The 13,588-nt window shown below is 48.5% G+C and overlaps 1 long non-coding RNA gene across 1 annotated transcript; it reads left to right on the top strand.

The window, feature by feature from the left end:
* Positions 1-363: 363 nt before the first annotated feature.
* On the top strand, positions 364-13,117 carry LOC140622392 (uncharacterized). The gene is made up of 3 exons (XR_012022162.1): positions 364-514; positions 9,062-9,238; positions 10,861-13,117. It is a non-coding gene; the product is annotated as an uncharacterized lncRNA (long non-coding RNA).
* The last annotated feature ends 471 nt before the right edge of the window (positions 13,118-13,588 follow it).

The following is a 13,588-nucleotide window of genomic DNA, read 5'->3' as shown; positions in this document are numbered from 1 at the left end:
GCCGCTCCCCGTCTCCACAGTGTGAAACAAGGGGATAGCTACTCACCACTGGTAGCAGTTTGATCTAGTTCCTTGTTTGTCATCTTCATGTACCTATCAATGCCCATCCACACCCTTTGGCAAACTTTCTGAGTGTGCATTGCCATCAACAACAATAAATCATTTGTGAGCACATGTAGCAATTATCACCCGAAATAAAGGATCTCAATCTTAATAAAGGGCAGCGCCTGGCACAGATCTCAGCAGAACTGGCTGGGAAGCGAGGGCCTGGTGGTGACTCACCTGCTTGGTTAATAGTTAAACCAGCAGGCACGTTAGCACCACGGCCCACGCAGCCATGGAGACAATACATGTGCTGTCAGCGGGCCTGGGAACAATAAAGCCCTTTATGTTGCTCCCGTGGTGCAGATTTAGTAATGTTTTGCTCCTGGAGGGCAGGCATCAACAGGCTGCAAGCAAGGACGGGTCTTCGGAGAGGGGTGCTGTGAAGAAACGTGCGGGCGCATGGTCCCAGGTGAGGCGGCTCCTGAGAGCCAGACCCAGGGGACACATGTCCAACAGGGGAAGTGTGGTGTCTTCTGTTGCTAGGGCCACGGGGTGCCATGGGGTGAGCATGTCTTTTCCCAGGGTCTCCCCTCGGGTCTCGGTGGAGGAAGTTGGGTGCAAGAGCATGAGGTCATCTGAACACAGCATAATGCACAGTATTTGCAGGACTTTGTAAGAAGTCAGTGTTGCCCTTAGTGAGGTGGGTGTGAGGAAGGGTGTCAGGAGCCCTGGGTTCTCGCTGCCCCTGCTGGACCCTCCTCCTTCCCTCTCTGTCCTTCTCTCTCATCTCCTAACACACACTTTGGCTCTACTTCGAAAATTAAGCCTGTAAGCAGCATCTCCCAGCTCCCACAGTGTCTGTAGTAATGGGTGCCCCTCTCTCCAGCACTCGTGTCCATCTCCAGTCTCCGTACCCTCTTGTCTCTCCATCTGTCACTATTAGCTCTGTAATGTGAAGAAGTGACCAGGCCACTCTGTGGCATATGAATACCACCTCACCTAGGTCCAGGCAACCCCCTCCCCGCACGGCACACAGCTGCCAACCCTAGGGTATCTTGTATATTCTGTAAAACAAAAATAGTTAAACTCTAAGTGGTTAGGTGGCTTGAGAACCCGTCAAACCTTGCTGATACCCTGATATTCTCTTTTTTTGCTGTGAGAGTGCAGGTGAGCTCTGAAGCCTGTTGCCTGCAGCTCTGTTCCCTGGAAAACAGGACAGTCTTCTACACCCACAGAATGGGTGGGAAAGCCACAAGGTGGAGACTGTGGCCACAGCTGGGCTGTCTCCACCTCGAGAGGCAGAGGCAGCGGTCTGAGGCACCTCTCCCCATGAGTCACAGCTCCATGAGGAGCCTCCTGAGCATGTCCTCACACTGAAGTCAGCCCGGAGTCCCATGGGTTCCCTGAGAACCAATGTGACCCAGGTGTCCCCAGCATGCAAGCAGTCGGAGTCATGTTCTCAGAGGGATCTTCCATAATCATTTTCATTTCCAGCTGTCTTGACCACTCATTCTTGGGATCTCAAAGGTGTGACCCGAGCACTGATATGTGCTTCCCAGAAGAGCAGGATGACAAGGGCCAATAGCTGTTGGCCCATTGTCGCCTGACGGAGTGATGGCTTCCGAGGGGACAGTGAGGGTGAGAATGGGTTTGATAGTACAGCTGCTCTCAGTGTGTCCCGGGGCTCAAAACAACCAGTGAGCTGAGGACCGGGTGCAGCATGCCCAAGAAATTGGCCTGCTGGGGTTTTGGGAGCATGGTCACCAATACACTGAGTCGATGGCCTCTGAGTCCACCTTTGACCACTGGCCCCGCATGTGTCCCTGCTCAGCCAGAGCTGTACCTGGGGCCTGGAACTCTGAGTACTGTGCATGCAGCACCCCTGGGAAGTGTCCAGCCTGAGCAGGAATGGCCACTGTGGACGGGTTCTGTCCCTGCCACTCCTGTGCCTGCGCTCAGCGCTAGTAGGAGACTGCAGAGTCACCAGGCTGCCTGTGGGTGGGCACGTACACCAGCCAGAGTGTAGTGCTTCATCCTCACCACTTACTTCTAGAGATTGTAACTAACTCCACGAGGACCTAGACGGCTTTATTAGTCTTAGAACCCCTGGTACCTGGTAGTGGTTGTTTCCTGAGTGAGGGAAGCATATAACGAGCTTAGATTTGTATTTTGTTTGAAGGAAAGTTGTGTTTAGTGTTGTCCAAAATTACTAAAATTTGGCGAGTTTCATCCAATTAACTTCCATCAACCCTTGATAAACACTTTTTCCCATTCTCAACTAGAAAATGGAGCAGAAGCCTGCGGATGGCTTCACATCAGAGGTTGCGTTTCCACCTTGCCTTCCCCAGTCTCAGGTCCTATATCCAGGGAGCAGGATCTTCCTAAAGCTCCCACCACAGGCTGGTTTCCTCACCTGCTGCAGGGGTCTCCACAGAGTCTCATCCCAGAGGAATGGGGGACAAGCCCACCCCCTAGAGGGCCCTGGTGCAGGAGAGCAACAGGCAGCAGAGACCTCATGGGGGGCTCCAGACTGGTTGGGGCCACATGCTGCAGTCGGGTGCACAGGCGCTTAGGCTGGGGCAGGGGGCCTCTTAGAGAGGATAATCCCGTCGAAGCCTAAGAGATTAGAGGCAGTCTCAGCCAGCCGGGCTGCTGTAACAAAACACCCCGGATGGGCAGCTTGAACAGCAGACCTGTATTCCTCACAATCTGGAGGCTGCACATCCCAGATCAGGGCCCCAGCTGGCCAGGTTCTGGTGAGGGCTCTTCACACGGTGGAGAGTGAGGGAGAAAAACAAGCTCTCTCATCTCTCTTCCAGAGCCTTCCACACTCGAGACATAATCCTTTTCTAAGACCCATAAACCACCACACGGGGGGGAGGGAGTTGGTGGTGGCACAGATATGCTGAGTCCATGGCAGAGTCCTGCATGCAAGGTGCTGGGAGAGGGGCGGGCCTGGCAGCGGCCTCGCACCACAGTCACTGCAGCTGGAGCTCTGCCCGGGGCACAAGTGGTCCCTCAGGGACTAGTGACCATGGCGAGGGCTCCGGATTTCATCCTGGGCTCCGCAGGAAGCCGACGAGGCATCTTCGCTGCAGCAGACTGTTTTCCAGAGCAGTTTTAGTTTTCCGTAAATATTGAGCACAAAGCACAGAATTCTCATACGGTCCCTGAGCCTTCACACACATGCACATGTACATGCACACACATTCATGCACACACACGCACACTGAGGAGCACATATGCTACTGTACGCACACATATATCCCCACACAGAGACCCACATGCATGCACACACACATATGCACATATGCATGCAAACTCACGCACATGTAGGCACACATATGCTCAGGCACAAGCACATACACACAGAGACATGCAGGGATACACACGCACACATAGACACACAGAGACACATGCACACAGGCATACTCATGTGTAGTTGTATACACAAAGGCACATAGGTACACACACAGACACACATATGCACATGCATACACATATGCATGCACACTCATACATGCGCACATGGGCGTTCATCTACTCATGAACACAGAGGCACTCAGGGACTCACATGCACACACAGAGACACCTGCATACACATGTGAAGGTGCACACAGAGACATACAATGACAGACACACATGTATATACAAATGCACACACAGACACACACAGAATTTTCCCTACTATTGGCATCTTATCTTATCATGGTCATTTATTACAATTGATGAACCAATATTAACACATTATTATTAACTAAAGTCTGGAGCTTATGTAAGGGTTCATTGTGTGTTGTACGCTCCAGCCAGACATAATGATGTCTATCAGTTGTTGTAGGATTGCATAGAGTAGTTTCCCTGCCCCCAAAATCCTCCATTTCCCACCTATTCATCCTTCCCTGGCGGCAACCCCTGAAACCGCTGATCCTTTTCCAGAATGTCTATAGTTGGAATCACACAGTATGGGGCCTCTTCAGCTTGGCTTCTCTTAGTGACTTTCATTTAAATTTCTTCTATGTCTTTTTGTACTGTTATAGTTCCTTTCTGTGTTTCCTCATTGAATAGCGTTCTGTAGTACGGAGGGACCAGAGTTCATCCATTTGCCTACTGAAGGATATCTCATCCTTCCACTGTTCTGGCAATTATGGCTAAAGGTTCTATCAACATTCACGAACAGGTTTTAGCATAGTCTTCACTTTTCATCCCATTTGGGTAAATTCCAAGGATGTGATTCCCAGGTCATATGGTAAGAATATGCTTAGTTCTGTGGGAAAGCCCTGAACTATCTTCAAAGTGGCTGCACCATTTCTGCCAGCAATGAAAGAGTTCCTGTTGACCCAACTCCTCTCCAGCATCTGGTGCCATCAGTATTTTGGGTGTTAGCCATTCTGATAGGTGTAGTGTAGTGGCCTAGGAGATGTTATCATTGGAGAGGCCACATGAGCTGATTGACATTTTGAAGAGAAGACTCTGGCTGCTATGGGACGGCATGGTGGACACCAAGAGGATGTCCTCATAGCAGCCCAGGTGAAAGGTGACAGGTTGTGACCCCATTGGAGGGAGAACCTACAGGCTTGCTGATGTGTGGGACTGGGGAGAAGATGGAAAGAGGGAGCCCGTGTCACAGCTTTGGCCATAAGCAGGCTGTGGGGGGGACTCCCATGGAAACAGTGTATTTTGAGCATCCTAAGCTTTGGGTTTCTGGTAGCATCAAGGAAAATCAGGGTTTTTAAGTCTGAAGCTTGGGAGACAGATCAGCGTTGGGCATATGAATTGAGCCTCACCCCAGAGCACCCCACTGCATGCTGACCATTCACCCTTTTTGCTTTTCTCCCTCTCACTTGAGATCTTAGTTCAAAGATCCCTTCTTCAGGGAAACCCACTCATACTTTTCTCCATGAAAGGAATCCTCTTATTCCTTGTGCCCAGTGGATCCAGAATTCCCTGGACCATAACACCCATTGCATTTCCACTCATGAGACTTGTGCAATATCTATCATACATACCCTTCAGACTGGAGGTTCCATGAGGACCCTTCACTGTCAGTCTCATTCATTCATCCTGTGCTTCTGCAGACCATTCTATAACAGGCCCCCAGTAAATATGTATTGAATCAACAGCCTATCAAAATATAGCATGAAAAGCTTCCAAGGGTCTTGGGGAATAGAATGAACGGTATATAGATAGCAGAGCAGGAAATGCCACCGAGCTTGATGACTACCTGGGGCAAAACTGTCCTCTTAAAATTACAGGACTAAATACCAGATCTTTCTTTTTTTGTAACTGCCTCAGTGGTTATCACTATCAAAGCAATCAATGTCCCCAGTTGCCAAAGCCAGCTGCATTGCCGCCTCCACCCCCACCCCATGATGCTCTCTTCCCTTGAGGTCCTGGTGTAAGTTATTCCCCCCCCCCCCATTTCACCAACCAACAGGTTTCCACATCAAATGTCAATAAAACAGACTCAACTGACACATCCACACTCTGGTAAATGGCAAGTTGGAAATTTGACCTACACTGAGAAAGCACAGCTAATAATTTTTATCTGACAATTTCAGATTTGAAATAGTGATTACATAGCTACCTGCCATGAAAAAATGTGCTGAAGAAACAAAACAAAACACACTCTTAATTGCCTTATCATCCCTGAGAGCTTTCTGAAAACTCAAGTTTTACGTAGGATGGGCTTGTATGATATCTGAGATCTGGTTCCACATCTCGTATTACCTAATGACAGATGCAAGAGGTTGCATTTACAAAATCCCGGCTCTCATTATAGAGCTGGCTCTTAAACCACGAAAGCCATGTAGATAAGCCTTGATGTTTACATGAAGCCACAGCTCGGATGATGCAATGTGGCTTCCCAGGTCAACCTAGTTTGTTTTGCTAAACTGAATGTATTGTAATCCCAAATTCTATTCTACACAAACATCAATTAGTTAGCACTGACCTAATGATAATGATCTTGCTGCATATTAGAATCAGCTGATACTTTCCCTAATTAGAGGAGGCTCCAATTAGAGTTAACCCGGAGGTTGGCGCTCCCGGCTCTCAGGCTGGGCGGTGGTATCGGTGCTGACGCGGGTGTCACACACAGCCTCCCGGACCAGGCGCAGCATCCACACACTGGTGTTTCTGACCCCAAGGCCGGCTCCACACCAGGCCTGTGAGCGAAGAACTTTTCTCCTTCTCTTTCTCCACATTTCCCTTAGCTCTTTGTTTTCTTTTCTGGGTTGGAAAAACTATACTTAATCACTTCATAAATATGAATAGGTGTCACTATTCTTAAAGAATGCCTTTGGATGGTGTCTTCTCATGTTTTTTTTTTTTTTTTTTTTAGAATTCTTTTTTTTTTTTAGATTTTATTTATTTATTCATGAGAGACACAGAGAGAGGCAGAGACACAGGCAGAGGGAGATGAGGGGTCACTGTGGGGAACCCGATGTGGGACTCGATCCCAGGACCCTGGGATCACACCCTGAGCCAAAGGCAGATGCTCCACTACTGAGCCACCCAGGTGTCCTTCTTCTCATGTTTTGTAGCAGTTGAAACACTTACATAAAATATGCATTTGCATTTACTTACTTGAAACATTTTTTGTAATGAGTATGTTGGTGAGTTCTCTGTCTTTGGGGCTTTCTGTTCCACGAGCCTGATTTTGAAATGTGCACGCCTACTTCACCTTCGCCTCATTCCCTTTTTATCAACCAGTCCGAACGCTTCCTGCCAAGAGCATCTTCGGCAAACCAGGCCAGAGATGCTCTGTCTCTATCGTGGAAAAATTATCTTAACTTTCAAAGTAAGCAGTCACATCCGGTGTGACATTCTTACCTACACGCTGTCATCTTGTATTCACAAAAACAAGCTGAATAACCATAAAAAGGAAATGAGAAATATTAGGGCAACATTTAAAACATTCATTTTTTTCCACTAAAAAAAATAGCAGTGGTGTTTTACTATTGATGTTACTGGTGTCAAAAAGACAAGTGTCCTAAAGTGAAAAATAAAGAAAAAACAAGAACATTCATTACATACATATGTGATGGTCCAGCAAGGGTGCTTTCAAAATAAGGCAAATATCAAGTGAGTTTTATTTCCACGCACATTCCAGCTAAGCAAGTAATTCTGGCCCTGAAGCTTACATTTACCCTGCGGATAGTGTAATCGTTTTATACCTCTGAAAGTAACGCAAAATCTCCCTGCATAGGGAGCTAACCAGAGCATCTCACAGCACTGCCCTGACCAGCCCCTGGCTAGCCGTCCGTCACACCACCCGATGTGAGATTCTTCGAGAGTGTCGGCAAATTCAACTGCAATTAGACACGACAGTCAAATATTAATTAGATTGTGAGGTTGTCAGAAAAAAAGAGTCTCTCAAAGACTGTTATCCAGAGAAATATCCCCATCTCCCATCTGAACCAGCAGGCAGGCCGGGAGTGTGGCCCACACGCCTGCCGCCTCCCAGGGACCATTTTCGCCACAGGAGGGCTCCCGTATGAAATGTGAAGTAAACTATTAATAAAGAAGTTAATCACAAAGATGCAGGGAAATAAAGCTAATCTGGTATTTGCTGTTTTGATAAAATGAATGCCTGCAGACGGGTCGGCAGAAGTCCCGCATAACTGTAGGAAACGCCAGTCAAGCCACCTGTTCGACCCCAGTGAGGCCCCAGAGGATTCACCTCATCTCATGCTGCGGTTCCTGAGACCACCGTCCACCCAGGTTTTAGGCACACAGCCTGGGCCGCGGCACCTTCCAGGTGGGGAAGAGTCACGCGTGGTTCAGCAGCATATAAAGAATCCACCCACCCACCACTGAATTAATCCATTTACTTACTCTCCCAAGTTCATCACACGTGTACAGTGTGTGTCGCCTGGACTCGTAGCTTCCAGAACATAGTAGCAGATGAGTGGAAATCATTTATTTCGGGGGGAGAGGGATGCTTCTTTCTTTTTTTTCCTGAGTAGAAAGGATTCACTGGGGGCCAACCTAATATATTTTGGGGAACACAGCCTGGTGCACTCTCTGGCTGAGGGGGGACACAGACCAGGGTTTCAAGATGGGCAACCAAGTGGCACGGCCAGTCTCCAAGTGCTCAAAGAGAACTACTTCCAGGGTAAATGAGGTGCCTAGTGAGTTTTCCGTGAAACAAAGAGCCACGCAGAAGCAAATGTTTGTACCCTACCATTGAAAACTGGGCATCGGAGTGTGTTATGTTTGTTTTAATTCTGGTTCCATGTGCTCTACTTGGGTAATATAACTAGAAATTCAAGTCTGTGGGCTTCTTTTCTTCAGCTGCAGGAGGAGAGGGCTGGGTTTCTACAGCACCATCTTCTGAATCTAAACTTCTGCCTTTGGGGACAGGCATGCTGACTGTCTGAGAAGAGGAACTCTTTTTTCCATGAGTCAAGTTTTGCATCTTTCCCTCATAATGGGGAAGGGAACCTGCTTTTACTGGCTGACTGGACATGGAGCATGCAGATTCTCCATCTCTTGCTCATCCGTGCAAACTTGAGGAGGCACCCCAGCTACCAGGAGCCCTGAGCCTCCCTGAGGCTTCTGGATGGACCAGTGGAGCAGCCTGGGCCTTGGGAGGCAGGCTTTCCTTCAGCCTTGTGGGCTGACTCTGGAGCTCTTTCCTGGCACAGAAGACTCCTGCAGAGTGCGGACCTCATCCAGGGAACATAACATCCAACAACCAGCTAGACCACGCTTAGGGTGCTACCAAACCAAGCTTAATTTTTCTAAGGAGGATAAACATCTACTAAGCACTTTACAAAGGGTACAGGTAAAATAGATTTCCTCATAGGGGCTGAGCGCCTGACAGGAAATGCTGCCTACTAGTAGAGTTTTTGAGATTCAAGATATAATACATCATGCTTGGACTGTTATCTTGGTTCTGTTCCATCAGAGGCACCTTCACAAGAGTAAGATGAGTGCGTGGAGCCTGTGGACAGCACCATTGCTATGGTCCAATAGTTTTGCTTTTTTTTTTTTTTTAAATATCCATTTGCAGATACCATTCACTACATCAACACTAGTCTTGAACGCTTTCTGCATTGTGCCACTCTGACGCTGCCTCAAGTCGGCTGTCATCTCTCTAAACACATGGATCTGCTTGAATCTTCAGTTCTCAAACCTAAGCCAAGCATGTGATAAACCATGGGAGTTGTACATATCTGTGTGCATCTATGTAAGTCCAAGTGCATATATATGCATTTATTTTTGATCCTGCATTTCTTTTTAACATATTTGGAAAATAAAATTTTATCTGGGTTGTAGGGCTTGGAGGGATGATCACGGGTAGCAAACATAATAATGTGTTATGGGGATTCTCTATAAATATGCCTCTGTCTTGATTGTAACTAAACGGGATTTCATATCGTGAAAATGTAGAAAGTAGGAGGAGAGAAAACTTGTGAAATACGTTATGTACATTTTGTGCACAATGTTTGGCTGCACTGACGTTTAAAATCTCAGACTGGTTGAAGTGTTCAGGCCCACTAGCTTTACTTTGAAGGACTGAGCTTCCCCATCTGGTCGTTAACTGCTCAGTAAATTGTCTGAAGATTGCACGTGATTGCTCGATTAATAAAACCCATATTAAGAGAAATGAAGTTAATAATGAAGTTGGAGTGATCCTTTCCATGCACTGCCTTGCAACTGCTGTCACCGGCTCTCAAAATGAGCAACTAAAGACCAAAATGAGCCTTGCAATAAAAATTAGTAGGCCAGAAAACCCGTAAGTGATGGGGCAGTGATTTGCTGAGTATAAACCACATTTTCTGGGAACTTTAGATCTGCCAGTGCACGTTCATAGTTCCTGCAAGGCGTGAAGCTCCAGGGAGATTGTTGGTTCCACAGGAGCCATGAGCAGGGAGCACAGGCTGGCTCAGCGGCAGCAGTGTCTGTCTTGGGCAGGAAAGCATCCCATGGAGTCCCATGTGCATAGGCAGTGACATGGTAGTGGGGTGGAGTGGGGGAGCACGACTAGGACTGGGACAGTGAGGATCCTCAGGCACTGGAGGGGACAAGCACAACGCAACGCCCTCTCCAGGGACCAGAGCCAGGACTTGTGGGAGGATGTGCACTGGAAGCTGTAGGGGCTCGAAGAATGTGAGTGGTATGTGTGCAAGCAGTGTGTGGTGTGTGCTGTGTGCATGTGTGTGAGCGGTGTATGTTGTGTTTATGTATCTGTGTGTGAGGAGTGTGTGCTGTGTATGCATGTGTGTATGAGTAGTGTGTGGTGTATTCATGTGTATTCATGTGTGTGTGAGCAATGTGTGCTGTGTGTATGTGCAAGCAGTGTGTGCTGTGTGTATGCGTGTGCATGAGCAGTGTGTGCTGTATGTGTATGCATGTGTGTGTGGGCAGTGTGTGCTGTGTATGCATGTGAGCAGTATGTGGTGTATGCATGTGCATTCATATGTGAGAAGTAAGTGTGTGTATGTGTATGCATATGTGTGTGCTGTGTGTATGCATGTGTGTGAGCGGTGTGTGGTATGTGTACACATGTATGTGTTTGTGTGTGAGCATTTGTGGTATGTGTATGCATTTGTGTCTCTGTGTACTGTGTGTGTATGTGTGTGCATGTGAGCAAATCATGGCGTGTGTATGCATGCGTCTGTGCATACATGTGCATGCACGCCTGTGTCTGTGTGTAGTGTATGGGTGTCATGTGTTCTGCGTGTTGCGTGGGCAGCCTCAGGTGGGGGTTTCTGTTGGCCGGGATGGAAGGAAGCTCGCCTTGGAGAGGGCTGCAGCAGCTTCTGGACGTCAACCCTGAGACTGAGAGCAACTGTTTTCTTGTTTTAGTATTTTCACCTGGAACATCCGGGAGAAGACTCGGAGCCCTGGAAGCCACTCCGTTCTGTCCCACCCCACCGTGCATTGAGGTCCTCAGCTCAAATCCAGGCTTGCACCTGCTTCTCACTGGGATGATGTCACCTGACCTGTCCAAGCCTCAGTTTGCCAGGCTGTGGACTGGGGGTAATGGCAGTCCCTACCTACGGGGTTGTCAGGAAGATTCAGTGAGGGGGAGCTTGGGAACTGCTGTGCTGGCAGTATGGCGATAGTGGTGTCCTTTCCCCTGCTGTAGCAGTGGGGGTGGCACCCTGGTGCCGATCCATCAGGATTCCTGGGCCGGCACCCACAGGACACCACAGGGCCTGTCTCCCCGGCTCCCAGCAGGCCTACAGGAGGCTCGTCTCTGGGTTCACCAGATGTCTCGCCACGGGAAGTGAGAAGGTCAAGCACAGATGTGGCCAAAGTGAATCATCCGGCAGGGCCTGGCCCTGGACCCCATGGACCGGGATGCACACCCATCTTTCTCAGACTCTGGAAACTGAGAGCCTGATCCCCTGCTCTGTCCTCTCCCCCCGCATGATCCTCGACCCTGCCCAGAGCTCTTCCAGCCCCAGACACCCTCGCCAGGGCCATGGGCGTGCGAGGGCTTGTCTTCTGAGTGGCTGTGCTGTTTGCTACAGACTTCTGAATGCTAGGCCAACCAGATGTGTTTTCAAAATCTGTCCAGATTTCCTTTCATAAAAGTAGTGGACACAATTCTAAAGCCACCCCAATGCTACCATTGTGTGTGCATGTGATGTCAAGGGTTTGTATGACCACGTCACTCTTGAAAACTCAGCTGAAGACAAACGGAGTTTCATGCATGAAGAGGAGTCAGAATCCAACAACAGGACCTCTTTGAGGGACCGCATGTGTGTCGTGGGCCACGGTAACCACCTGGCTCGTCATGTTCACAGCTGGCGGGGGAGCCGATCCCACACACAGCTCCTTGAACAGCCTCAAAATACCATGGACACTGTTGCGCGATAAACAGAGGAGCATCTTTGTCTCAGATGCGAGGAAGCGCTCGCCCACCGGAGGTGGCGTGAGATGGGCAATAAACAGCCGTTCTCCGGGACCACCACGAGGCAAGAGACGTGCATAAAGGCATTTCAATATTTCTGCAAACTCACAAAGAAGGAGCCATTTCCCTTTCATACTTAATAAAGATCTCCTCCGTCAGCTGCAGCCAGTGATAAGCGTAATATCCTTAAATGGTTAATCCCGGGATCACGGCTCAAGTGTTTCTGCCGGTTGGAGCAGGAAAGCTGTTAGTAGCTGCAGTGTGCATTTCATAAACCCAAGGAAAAAAAATTTTTTTGATTTGGCTTTTTACTCTATCTGAAATGCTTTCTCTTTCAGGGGTAAGATAAGGCCTGGTTCTTCACATAAAACTAGAGCTTAGCCATCCCCCGTCTCTCTCCGTGAAGGAGAAGGTCCTGTCTGTGCACAGATGTCTCAGATTAAATTGTACCTTGCAGTCCTTCCCGTGCTAGCACTAGATGAACTGCCAGAAGGGCCGTAGGCAAGAACTGAATTGCTTTGGTTTCAGTACACAGCGAATTTGGCTCAGACAAGCTGAATCAGTACATTAAATGCGAATCCCTCACAGATTTGAAAGCAGCCTTTAGCACAATTATTGACTGTGAGTGATGATTATGTCTAATTGGGGGAGACTTCTGCTACCTGTAGCTCGGCTGGAGCCCATCGCGCCGCGGCCAGGCGCTGCTTCTTAATTCAATGTTCCAGCTTGAGAGCGGCGGTGGAAGCTAAATCCTGACGTGTGTACACATGGTCGATAAACTTTAATAAACTTTACAGGTTCAGTAACTAGGCTGAGTGTATAATTCAATTTTTTAATTCAGGAGAAGGGAATGGCTAACAAGTCTGTTGGCCTGCAACAATGCACTCGTTCACCACCGGCAGACACCTTCCGGAACAGGGACGTGGGGCTGAGCCTAGCTCCCCGCTGGCACTCCGGAGCCCAGCCTCACCGGGCCATCCACACGTGCACCCTCTCGGGCCGGGACCCAGGGCAGCCGGTCTTCGGGGAAAACAAAGCGCAGCGACGACGCATCCTTTGTTAGGGGCCATGTCAACAACCAGGGCTCGCGGATGGATTTCTTCCCAGACCCACCAGCTTGCCCAGACCTGGGTCCTTCTGATTCACTTTCACATCGCACTACGAATCACACCAAAGCTCCAGAGAAGGCCTGTTCTTCCCAAATGTAATCACTTTTCTTGGTGAATTAAAGACAATTTTCTCTTGGGTCTTAAATTTACAATCTTTTTTTTTTTTTTTTAATTCTCTTTGGAAAAGACACACACCAGATCCTGCCCATACATTGGTCGTGGAGGTCTCTTTTCCCAAGTGTGTGTGTGTGTGTATGTGTGTGTGTGTGTGTATAATGGGAGCATATATATGCTCCCACCCCCCTGGCAGGTTTCTGGTTGGAGTAAATTCATTTTGAATGAGCATCAGGCCACTTGACATTATTTTAAAGAACATTTATGGCAGAATTTTCAAATAAATTCCTTTCCTGTGCTGCAGACACAAAGCTGGGCCTTGCTTCCCCATGAAATCATTCCTCAAGCCCTGCACAAGTGGAGTCGCCAGGCCTGTTTGCCATTAATTTTCCTTGTGAGGAATGGGCCAGCGTCCACATGGACTTGAGTTATGATTTTCTGCAAATTGGAG

Source organism: Canis lupus, chromosome 31 (genome assembly GCF_048164855.1).
Source record: "Canis lupus baileyi chromosome 31, mCanLup2.hap1, whole genome shotgun sequence".
Lineage (NCBI taxonomy): Eukaryota > Metazoa > Chordata > Mammalia > Carnivora > Canidae > Canis > Canis lupus.
Note: the sequence above shows the minus strand (reverse complement) of the source record. Positions and strands in the feature narration are given on the sequence as shown.